General features: G+C 36.0%; 1 protein-coding gene across 4 annotated transcripts in view; it reads right to left on the bottom strand.

The window, feature by feature from the left end:
- The window catches only part of PCSK5 (proprotein convertase subtilisin/kexin type 5), a 461,778-nt gene that overhangs the window by 292,299 nt on the left and 156,554 nt on the right, over positions 1 to 12,925 (bottom strand). The window lies entirely within an intron of this gene.

The raw sequence follows: 12,925 nt of genomic DNA, 5'->3' as shown, positions 1-12,925 counted from the left end.
AAAATATTTTATTTAATAAAATGTTATCGACACTTATTTCACTTGTTTTTACCTTTTTACTTTTTTAAAAAAAAATGTGGATACTAGAAAATTAAAAAATTATTTATTGAAAAGGATTCTCTGTTAGTTCTTGTCACAATAATTTTTTACTTAGGTTACAGAAATCTTTTAGCTGAAAGAATATCTAAGATCCTCTTTCAAGGACGGCAAAGAAGTTTTCTGCGTAAGTGCAATTTGCTTAGAAACGGTGGCCTAAAACTGTGTGCTGAGAAGAATTCTAGAACATGATTGAGCCCAGAGAAAGAACACTAAGACTGACCTCCAACGTCTACCACACCTGCAGAAGAGCGATGTGACGGGCATTATGGTGTATCTGTCACTGCTAATAAAGTGAAATGCCCATTCCTTTCCTCAGTTTTACAGAGGAGGGCATCCAGGAGGACCAGAGATATGAAAAGGTATGTCAAGAGGAGCACAGTTAGCAAAACAATGAGTAAAACTCAAGCCTCCCAATCCATTTCAGTGCTTTTAATTTTACAGCACAGGTGCCTCAGACCACTACTGCCTGTGCATCTAAAAACAAGCTGCTCCTTACAACTGATAGGTACACATGCAAGTTGACATAAAAGGAACATATACTGCTTTTTTCACTTAGTAATATCATGCATATCTTTCTATATAAATATTAATCTAGATATTACTTTAATGGTTATTCATATACTGCATAATTCCTTAAATTGTATACATATAAATAATATGTCTGTGTATGTGTGTGTATCTGTCTACATACACACATACCATAAGCTTTTTAACAAGTCCTCTTTTTCTGGAACTTGGCTCAGTTATTCACTAATATTAACAAGGATACAAGGAACAATCTTGAGTACAGATAGCATTTTATGCCTTAGGACAAATTCCTAGAAGTAGAATTACTGTATCAAAGAGTAGTTCTTTGTTAAGTTGTTAACAGCACACAAAAGTAATATAACCAAAACTCATAAAAGCTGCACAATCGAAACAATTACTACACAATGAAAACTATAAAAAAAACAGATCAAAGAAACTGAAGAGAACACAAACAAATGAAAAGCTGTTCCATGCTCCTGGACTGAAAGACTTACTATTGTTAAAATGTCCATACTACCCAAAGCAATCTACAGATTCAATCCAGTCCCTATCAAAATACCAATGACATTCTTCAAAGAAATAGAAAAAAAGAATTCTAAAATTCATATGAAACCACAAAAGATTTCAAATAGCCAAAAGAATCCCAAGCAAACTAACAAAGCTGGAAGAATCACACTACCAGAATTTAAAATCCACTAAAGTTGTAGTAACCCAAACGGCACGGTACTAGCATAGCAACAGACACATAGACCAAAAGAACAGAATAGATAACAAAGAAATAAATCTATGCATATGCAGCCAACTCACTTTTGACAAAGATGTCAAGAACAGATTCTGAGGAAAAAACAGGCTCAATAAATAATGCTGGGAAATCTGGATTTCCAAATATAAAAGGATGAAACTATATGTCCCCACCTCTTACTTTATATGGAAATCAAATTAAAATGTAAGACCTGAAACTATGAAACTACTAGAAGAAAATATTGAAGAAATGCTTTGGGACATTGGTCTGGGCAGAGATTTTTTTGGGTAACACCTCAAGAGCTCAGGCAACAAGAGCAAAAATAGACAAATGGGATTACATAAAGCTAAAAAACCTCCACAGCAAAGGAACCTATTAACAGAGTAAAAAGGCAACTCACATAACAAGAGGAAATATCTGCAAACTCCCTGTCTGACCAGGGATTAATAAACAGAATGTATAAGTAACTCATAGCAAAAAGCCAAGTAATCCAATTTAAAAATGGGCAAATGATTTCACAAAAGAAGACATATAATTGGCCTAAGTGTATGTGAAAAAAATGCTTAACATCACTAATCATCTGGGAAATGCAAATCGGAACCACAATGAGCTATCTTACCCCAGTTAAGATGACTAGTATCAAAAAGACAGAAAATAACAAATGCTGGTGAGAATGCAGGGAGAAGAGAATACTGCTGCTGGGAATGTAAATTAGTATGGCCACCACAGAAAACAGCATGGAGGCTCCTCAGAAACCTAAAAATAGATCTAGCATATTATCCAGCAATCCCATAGCTGGGTGTATATCCAAAAGAAAGGAAATCAGCATACTGAAAAGACATCTGCACACCTATGTTCACTGCAGCACTATTCACAATAGCCAAGACAGGTGTCCATCAACAGATGAATGCATAAGAAAATCTGGCATATGTACTCAATGGCAAAGAGGCCATAAGCCAAGCTGAATGACATATGGAGAAAATATCTGAATAAACCCTGTGTATACACACCCCTGCATGTGAGTTTTTCAATCTCTTTCACCCTGACAATTTGACATGAAAACTGTTATCTCAGTGTTGCTCCCCTCCTCCTGCCCATGATATTTGATGTTGAACATTTTTTCAACTATTTATTAGCTATTTCTGTTTCTCGCTTTGTAAATAAACTCTTCATGCCCTTTGCCCAAATTTTTTCATTTCTTTCCTGTCATATCTGTCACAAGTGTTTCCAAATTTGATATTTAGAACCTACGGTCTACTTAGATCAGTTTTGGGTTGTCATACACAATTTCACTTTTTTTTTTTTAAGAGAGAGAGGGGCTCTTGCTCTTACCACCCAGGCTGGAGTACAGTGGCTTGCTCATAGCTCACTGTAACCTCAAACTCCTGGGCTCAAGCGATTGTCTCACCTCAGCCCCTTGAACAGCTGGGACTACAGCCATGTACCACCATAACTGGCTAATTTTTAATTTTTTTTGTAGAGACAGGTTCTCACTGTGTTGCTCAGGCTGATCTCCAGCTTTTGGCCTCAGGTGGATCTCACATCTTGGCCTCCCAAAGCACTGGGATTACAGACTATCTTTAGCTTTGATGTACTTGTAATTATCTTTCCATTCTGGTATTTGATCACTTTAATAATCAAAAAATGATCAATTTAAAACATTTTTCAAAATTTTAAAAGATTGACACATAAGAGACATACATATTTTCAGTATACATGTGATAATTTAATACCTTTAATTTGTAAAGATCAATTCAGTGTCATTATGGTATCTATCATCTTCAATATTTGTCTATGTTAGAAACATTTGAATTATTCTCTTTTAGATAGAGATAAACAATCAATTATTGTAAACAATAATCAATTGTAAACTATGATCAATTTTTAAAAGAAAACAATTTATTTTGGAAACTCCAAGCTCAACTATTAATTTTTCCCCCAAACCTAGCAATTATTAACTATAATCCTTCATAAGGCTTCATAAGTTATTTTGAATCAAATGTGTAATTCCTTTAACGAGACTACTGTTCTTATATTTCATCGTATCTATTATTAATTAATGCCCAGTGCTACTGAACCACAAGGGCCTCTATTTTTAAATTCAGCTCCGGTTTATTATTTGGCCCATGGGTTACTTGTAAGCATGTTTTGATATTTTAAAATGTATGTGGGTAATTAGTTATCTTTTGATATCAATAATGATCTCATTAAATTGTGATAAAACAATTTCTATGAACCAATTCTTTGGATTTTGTGAGATTTACCCAATGGCCAAGTTTGTGATCATTGTTAATAAGTGTTCTATGTGGTTGAAAAATGATGCATATTCTCCAATTATTCTTTATGTGTCCATCATATCAGGCTTGTTTATTACATTGTGGGTTAATATGCTTTGCAGTTTTATCAATTTTGTTTTACTTGGAATGGAATTATTAATCTTCCTAGTGAAACACACCATTTATAAATATGTAATAACACTGACTGGCTCTTGCAGTTAAAAAAAGATATTTAGTGACTAATCCGTATATATACATTCTACTTTCAAATACTCTATGGTCATGTTAATTATGTTTCTTATAAACAGAATATAATTTGGTCTTTTCTGAAACTAGACTATCAATGAGTCTCTAACTATAGAGCAAGACCATTTATAGTAATTGTGTTTATTAATTTATTGTTGTTTATTTCTGTATCTTTTTTCCCTATACCAGCTTGGTTGTTATTCATTCTATTATTTAGTGGTAATCCTAGCTATTTGATCACAAATACCTAACAACACAAAGTCTAAAGTTATCAAGCCTCTTTTCCCAGACACCACAGACTTTAGACTGATTTAACTGTGATTACTCATCTGTTTTACCCACGTATAAGCTTCCTATGATTATAGTAATACCCTGGAATTTTTAACCCTAGAAATTAATTAGTTACTACTTTGAACAGTGTTTGTCTAGATTTACAAATACAGTTGATCGTGAAGAGCACAGAACTTCCTGGATCCACTTATATATGGATTTTCTTAAACCCCTGCCAGCCCTGAGACTACAAAACCAACCCTTCTTCTTCCTCAGCCTATTCAATATGAAGGTGATGAGGATGCAGACTTTTATGCTGATCTATTTTCACTTAATGAATACTAAAATAATTTTCTTTTATGGTTCTCCTAACATTTTCTTTTCTCTGCCTTGTTTAATTCTAAGAATATAGTATATATGTAACATATAAAATTTGTGTTAATTGGTTGTTTATGTTTATCAGTAAGGTTTCCAGTCAACAGTAACTTAGTAGTTAAGTCTGGGGGAAGTTAAAAGTTATATGCAGATTTTCAGCTGCACGGAATGGAGTCAGCATGCCCAATTCCTGAGCTGTTCAAGGGTCAAACGTACATTCTTTGCTCTGTTTCTTTTTGTGCTCACACTTCCCTCTTGGATCACTGATTTCTTTCTGAAGAACATTTCATAAATATTCTGGGCATTTATTCTATAAATGTGAAAAGATCTTTCAGAGTCTCAGTTCTTGAAAGTCTTCAGAAAATGATGTCTTACTTTTCTTAAAAAATGACTACACTGGGTAGAGTTCTAGAGTAAATCCACTTCAAAAGTGTCATTCCACTGTCTTCTAGCTTGCATTGTTTCTGGTAAGAAACCAGGTATTTGGCAATCTATTTTTCTCTGGATGCTTTTCTATTTGAATTTATCCTGTAGGATAAAACATTTTTAAAATTTAAAAATCTCTCTCATTTTTTGAAGTTCCTTTTCCAATCTGCCTGGTTAAGAAATTTCTTTCTAGGAATTCTTAAACCTGTAGCTTTAAAGTCTAATTCCTCAGAATTCTCAGCTATACTCTCTGAAAACTGCCTTTCTTTCTCTTGTTCCTTTTTTCAAAGTCCTAATGAAGCATACATCAGACATTTTCACAACATCTTAATGGTTACTTTCTCCTTCAGGCTCCCATTACCTTCTCTCTCTGGGCTGTAGTCTACATAACTTGCTCAATTTTCTATTTCACTTATGCTACCTTCAGTCATGACTATTCTGCTATTTAATCTACTCACTGCATTATTCACTCAGATTATTATATGTTTCTTTTCTTTTCTTTTCTTTTCTTTTCTTTGTCTGTGTGGAGGGATGGGGTGGGTCCCCCAAGTTGCCCAGTTTGGCCTCAAACTCCTGGGCTCAAGTGATCCTCCTCTCTCAGCTTCCCAAGTAACTGGGACTACAGGTGTGTGCTACCATGCCAGGCTTAAAAGTTTATTTTTTTGAAGTTCCTTTTCAAATCTGCCTGGTTAATCCTGATAGTCTCTTTTGATTTAAAAACTTTACAAATATTCTTTGTACCTATATAGTATCCTGTATGTAATAATTCCAAAACTGTGAATTTAATTCCACTGTTGTATCTGCTGCCCTTCTGTTTTCATGTTAATTTTTTTTCCCCATGTAGCTCATGAATTTTCCATTTAGAGGTCATGTTCCTTGAGCTTTTATCTCTGTGAATTCTTTGAGGCTTGAAGGGGAAGCTTCTTGATCCAAAGAAGATTTAAATTTGCCACTGTCATATAGTTGGAGGTAAACCAACAAGGACCTGCTGAACCACATTTAAAATTTGGGCCAAACAGGTAACACGAATTACATGTATAAATCCTATGAGGATGTTATTAATTCATATACACAGTATAGTTGTTTGTCTATCCTCTTGTCTCATCTATTATCCAGGTTGAGAAAGTCAAATATGTCCTCTATCATACTGTGTGTAGGTTTTGTTTTTCCCATAAAGTACTGTAGATGGTCTGTCAGGGGTTCTGTTTTACACAGAATCTCACTCACCCCAGTGAACCAAAGCCCTGAGCTTATTAAAATGTAGCTCCAGGCTAACTGAGGTTGGTTGCTCACTTGAAAATGCATGTATCTGCCTAGTCTTATAGCTTTGAACTTTCTCAGAGAAATTCTCTTGGTGTCCCACCAACTCAACCTTGCACTAAAAAGTCCCTTAAAGTCTGGGATGGTTGCTCATGTCTGTAATCCTTGCACTTTGTTGGGGCCAAGGTGGGAAGATCACTTGAGCCCAGGAGTTGGAGACTAGCCTAAGCAACATGCCGAGACCCTGTCTCACAAAAAATACAAAAATTAGCTGGGCATAGTGGTAAGTGCCTATAGTCCCACTTACTTGGGAGGCTGAGGCTGGAGGATCACTTGAGCCCAGGAGTTCATGGATGCAGTAAGCTGTGTTTGTGCTACTGCACTCCAGCGCCTGGGTAACAGTGAGAAACTGTCTCAAAAAAAAAAAAAAAAGTTGATTGAATACTTTCCTGAGTTTTAAATGTACCATAGTAGGAAAGATGTAATTGCATATTTATTCTACCATATTATTAAAATATGAAAGAGCTAACTTGGTTCTGTAGTCCTAAAATGTAACAAAGCCCTGCACAGATTACATGCATCGTTAATATGTAGTGAATGTTCCTGAGTGAATAACGTGGTGACTATTTCCTTATAAAGGGATTATTGTAAAGATTTCTGTACATTGCTTTACACCATATTATATGAACCACTTTTGAGAGAGAGTGAAATTATATGAGCTGAACCTTCACTCTACTGCTGATATATATGCATTATGTAACAGTTAAATAATATATTGTAGCATACTGTAATTGACGGTCCAAATGGTTAGTTCAATTACATTTAAATTATCCTAGCCCATTCTCTTCAGATGACAATGATCACTACCCCAAGAAAAGTATCAGTTATCTTACATTTTTATATCTTAGTTGGACTCAGCATTTTCATATGGATTTAAAACAAATTATAGAGCAATAGATATCATCATGATCTATTTGAAGTTCAAGTATATGAACAAGATTCATTTTTTTTTTTATTCCCACAGAATTATATGGGTGGTCAGCAAGAGGTAAGTTTATGATGTTGGTTAAATATAAAAGTTACGAAAACAAAAGTCTATGTTTCAGATGTGTTTTTGTTCAGAGACCACAGAATATGAGCATTTAGAATATTTTCAGCATAGGGAGAAAACTTTAGTAGATTTTAGTCCAGAAAACAATATATTCATTACATTGCACTTTAACATACACACACCTACACATGAACTTTACTAGCAAATTCTGTTGTAATAAATACTCATTGGAAAATTAGTCATCTGTTGAGCTCTCTTGCATATGACCACAATATTACTAAATGCATTTTTTCCTAGACTTCCAGAAGACAAACCATTATGTAAATTATAATTGATCTATGGACCAATGACTTAAAAGAAATTGGATGTTATCTAAAACAAATTGCCTGTAGACAAAGTAATAATTTTAAAAATGCTTTCTTATTACATCCCTTCTGATTCTCTTAAGGATATTGCCATTGCTGTCAAAGCCCTAGTAAGCATGAAACATTTTGTTACATAATTTTTACCTCAATAAACCATTTTAACTCTTAAAGAGCATCTTGACTTAAAGATCACGCCCACCTTTGTTCTACTGCCTTTCTTATCAAATTTTATCATCTACCACTAACAATAAACCACTATAATTAAAGGTCTCAAGTTTTACCTGGGATACCTTATTGAAAAGCTGGAAAATCAGATGAGAAAGTGCCTGTTAATTTCTGTATATCATGAACACATACAAATTAGGTGAAGTGAATGTGGGGCATTCATGGGGTCACTATATCTTGCTAAGTTCACTTTTCCTTTTGCTCCCTCATCACATGGCTTTGTGAGCTTTTTTCCTCCATATCAGTTCATGTGGATGGAAACATTAACTTATTTGAGGTTTCACCCCAGATCTGAAGACAAGATATGAGTAAGCTCAGAATGAATCACAGATATTAGGTCACACACAGAGGGTCTCCCTTTACCCTTGACATTGCATTGCTTGACAGTCACAATCATACTTGTAGGTTCTCAAGCAATGGCAAGTTGTAGAAAGGTGACTTTATATTTCATTCCTTTCTTGGAACAAACATCTTCAGGTGTTCGTTGGATTCTGTCTACTTTCACCATTGGTATTCCCTTCTGACATCTAGGGTGTCCATTTTTTCTTGCAGGTCTTTAATTTTGTATGAATCTAAGCAAAACCCATTAAGGTCTATTTCAAAAGCCTTTTAGAAGGGGAGAGGAGAGCCAGAAAGAGGGATATGTTCTCCAACATTTTGCACAAAATTGATGTTTCTGACTGGTCACGTTGTGCATCTTCCTATTACCACCTCCTGCTTATATCAAACTCTGTACTGCTCAAAGTACTTTTGCCTCATTTGATTCTCACATCAACCCTGTGAAGTCAGCAAAATAGATATTATTTCTCTCATTTCACAAATGAGAAAATTCAATTGAAGGGTCATTGGAAGATATATAACGTGACAGGGCAAGAACTAGACCAGGGTATCCTAGGTCCTTGTGTAATGACTTTCCACCATTCTGCTAAGACTCATAGAGGCCTACATTGTTAAGGCTTTGAATGACTGCCAAGATCTCATAGCTCCTTTATCTGCTACCCTACTTTTTGCCTACTATCAATGTTCTGTGAGGTAGCGGTGACTATATTCCTTCATTAGTATTGATGACAGGATATTGCATAGTATATTTCACTGAACCTCCATGATATATTTTTCAGCTTAGTTACAAGAAGAAAATACTAAGAATCTTAAAAATGAAACTTAAGAATGGAAAGTAGCTGAAAAAGCTTATCAAAAGCTTACCAAAACATATTTGGAAAAAAATAAAACATTTAAGAAGTAAAAAGAAATCATATAGTCTATTTGTGGTGATTAGCTTTTGTGACTCAATGATGATTATAGCTTCTGAAGCACTTGTCATTACATCAAGTCCATGAGGCCTTAAAAACATTAAATTTTTTCTTATGGGGGAAGAAAGGAAAACTTGTTCAAAATAACAAACAAATAGATACATAAAATAATACAAGATTATGTTCAGAGACCTTTTGATAGCCTAGTACTGAAATAATCTTAAGCTTGAACTTTTAAATTATGATGGTTTTTATGTTTAGCAATAGAGATTCTTAATCTTCCTTTTGGCAATTGGGAATAATGTACAATATTTTAAGAAATTATTAAAAGTTAACATTCATCAATTGCTCCAACATCTGACAGATATGTTGTATGCAAGGAAAAAAATGAAAAGTAAATTTCATAGTATGGAGTAATAGATCACTACTGATAATTAACATTAGATATATCAAATGTAAATAACTAGCAAGTTTTTAAAAACAAGAAAATATTTCTTATGGTGAGTTAAAAGTATTGTCAGTCTGACACACACATATACACACACAGCATATGTGAAATCTGAATCAGGCCCGTAATTGTAATGTTAACTGACTTTGATATCGTACTAGAATTACATAAGCTGTTGCCATCATGGGAAACTAAGTAAAGACCTCTGTACTATTTTTGCAAATTTCTGCAAGTTTATAATGTTTTCTCAAAAACAGTATTTTTAAAAATAATTATAGGTTTGAAGAATTGGTAGTTACTTATAAGGCTGGTTGTAATTCAAGGTTTCATTCAGAGTGCAAATAATATTGACAATAACATCAAAATAAATAAAACTCAAGTGGTCAATATAGTGCTGTAGAAGTGTTTTCTTAGCTGTCATTTTGCCTCTTCCTTATCCTTCCCTTCCTAGATCTTGGAAAATAGCTTATTGTTAACTGAAAGAACATAAAAAATTACGCTGGTCCATGTCTAAAGAAATGAATAAGCAGCTTGGTTTATCAGAAAGTGTAATTCTTGACCTCACTTTTGTTGCCTTCTCAAATATAAGGTTTCATGGAATGATGAAGTATAGTAACAACCCAAGGCAGGGTTATAATGGTTTAGCTGTGTCCCCACCCAAACCTCACCTTGAATTGTAGCTCCCATAACTCTCACATGTTGCGGGAGGGACCTGTTGGGAGGTAACTGAATAATAGGGGTGGGTTTTTCCCATGCTGTTCTTGTTACAGTGAATACGTATTATGAGATCTGTTGGTGTTATAAAGGGCAGTTTCTTGTACATGCTTTCTTGCCTGACACAAAGTAAAACATGCCTTTGCTCCTCCTTGCCTTCTGCCATGATTGTGAGGCCACCTATTAAACCTTTTTTTCTTTATAAATTACCAATCTCAAATATGTCGTTATTAGCAGCATGAGAACAGACTAATATAGTAAACTGGTACTGGGCAGTGTGGTAAAGAGAATCAAAACTGTGGAAGTGACTTTGGAGCTGGATAGCAGGCAGGGGTTGCAACAGTTTGTAGGTCTCAGAAGAAGGCAAGAAAATGTGGGAAAGTTTGGAACTTCCTAGAAACTTATTTCATGGCTTTGATCAAAATGCTGAAAGTGATATGGACAATAAAGTTCAGCCTGAGGTGGTCTCAGATGGAGATGAGGAACTTGTTGGGAACTGGAGCAAAGGTGACTCTTGTTATGCTTTAACAAAGAGACTACAGCATTTTGCTCCTGCCCTAGAGATGTATAGAACTTTGATTTTGAGAGAGATGATTTAGGGTATCTGGCTGAAGAAATTTCTAAGCAACAAAGCATTATAGAGAAAGCAGAGGATAAAAGTTTGGAAAATTTGCAATAGCCTGATGATGTAACAGAAAAGTAAAACTCATTTTCTGGGGAGAAATTCAAGCCCACTGCAGAAATTTGCATAAGTAACAAGAAGCCAGATATTTGGGAACCTCCACCTAGATTTCAGGTATGGAAATACCTGGATGTCCAGGCTAAAGTTTGCTGCAGGGGCAGAATCCTCATGGAGAACCACTACCAGGGAAGTGCAGAAGGGAAATCCGGAGTGGGAGTCCCCACACAAGAGGGCCTCCACTGGGGAACTACCTAGTGGAGCTGTAAGAAGACGGCCATCGTCCACCAGACCCAGAAGGGTAAATCCACTGACCAGCTTGCACCATTTGCCAGGAAAAGCTGCAGATACTCAATGCCATCCCGTGAAAGCCTCCAGGAAGGGGGCTGTGCTCTGCAAAGCCAAAGAGGCAGAACTGTCTAAGGTCATGGGAGCCCACCTCTTGCATCAGTGTTACCTAGATGTGAGACATGGAGTCAAAGGAGATCATTTTGGAGCTTTGACTGCCCTGCTGGATTTGAGACTTGCATGGGACCCATAGCCCCTTCATTTTGGCCAATTTACTCCATTTGAAATGGTTGTATTTACCCAATGCCTGTGACCCCATTGTATCTAGGAAGTAACTAACCTGCTTTTAAGTTTACAGGCTCATAAGTGGTAGGGACTTGCTTTCTGTCAGATGAAACTTTGGACTGTGGGCTTTTGAGTTAATGCTGAAATGAGTTAAGACTTTGGAGGACTGTTGGGAAGGCATGACTAGTTTTGAAATGTGGGGACATGAGAGATTTGGGAGGGGCCGGGGACAGAATCATATGGTTTGGCTATGTCCCTACCCAAATCTCATCTTGAATTGTAGCTGCCATAATCCCCATGTGTCGTGGGAGGAACCCTGTTGGGAGGTAAGTGAATCATGGGGGTGGGTTTTTCCCATGCTGTTCTCATGATAGAGAATAAACCTCATGAGAGCTGATGGTTTTGTAAAGGGCAGTTTGCCTGGACATGCTGTCTTGCCTGTTGCCATGTAAGGCATGCCTTTGTCCTCCTCACCTCTCCCATGATTGTGAGGTCTTCCCAGCCATGTGGAACTGTGAGTCCGCTAAATCTCTTTTTCTTCAAAATTATCCAGTCTTGGGTATGTCTTTATTGGCAGCATGAGCACAGACTAATACACAGGGTTTAAGTATGTATTAAACCAAGTATGTTTAATATGTTTAAGTATGTATGTCTGACCAAGACACTAAGCAACTCCTTACTAACATTTCTTCTCACCTGTATCTTGGGGATCAACAACAAGGCCATAGGGTATGAGAGTTCCCTGTTGATGAAATATACTAATCATGACAATGAAATGCAACCCCTTGTCTCGGCTCCCTGGTTAGTACTCCAGATTTACCCTGGTTCTTCTTTCTGCTTTGAATGTTGTGTTACTTGAGTTTGTTGCCATGTCTATCTGTAGCCCCTAGTGATGCAAGATGATTTTCCTTCCGCACTGGGCCTATTAGGACTCTTAAATCCTGCTCTTCAAGCTTTCTATCTCTATCAGAGGGTTTTGTTTAGTATTTTGAGACTTAGATCCACTAGTTTTTACTCCATGTGGTTGGAGCTTTGGGAGCAGCCTGTCTCATTTTCCACCACAAATGGAGGACTGGGAAATTGTCTCCTTTACTCCTTGACAATGAATATACAGAAAGTAGTCATCCTTGCTGATTCACTTTAGGTCTGTTTTTAGTGTGCTGGGAGCCAGTGTTTTCTCTTAAATATTCACAAATGTTAATCTGGAGCATCTAAATCTTCCTTGAAATTGGAGCAGTCAATGTGATGCCTGTTTTTTTGTTTTGTTTTGTTTTGTTTATTGGACATCTGCTCGATTAAGTATTACATATGATATCAGAAAATAAAAATATAACACTTTCTCTTTAAGTAAGTATTGAACTGTCAGAAATGCTGCTTTCATTCTCCTGGAAAGTACCA

The sequence above is a fragment of the Cebus imitator genome, unplaced genomic scaffold, assembly GCF_001604975.1.
Source record: "Cebus imitator isolate Cc_AM_T3 unplaced genomic scaffold, Cebus_imitator-1.0 Scaffold150, whole genome shotgun sequence".
Taxonomy (NCBI): Eukaryota; Metazoa; Chordata; class Mammalia; order Primates; family Cebidae; genus Cebus; species Cebus imitator.
Note: the sequence above shows the minus strand (reverse complement) of the source record. Positions and strands in the feature narration are given on the sequence as shown.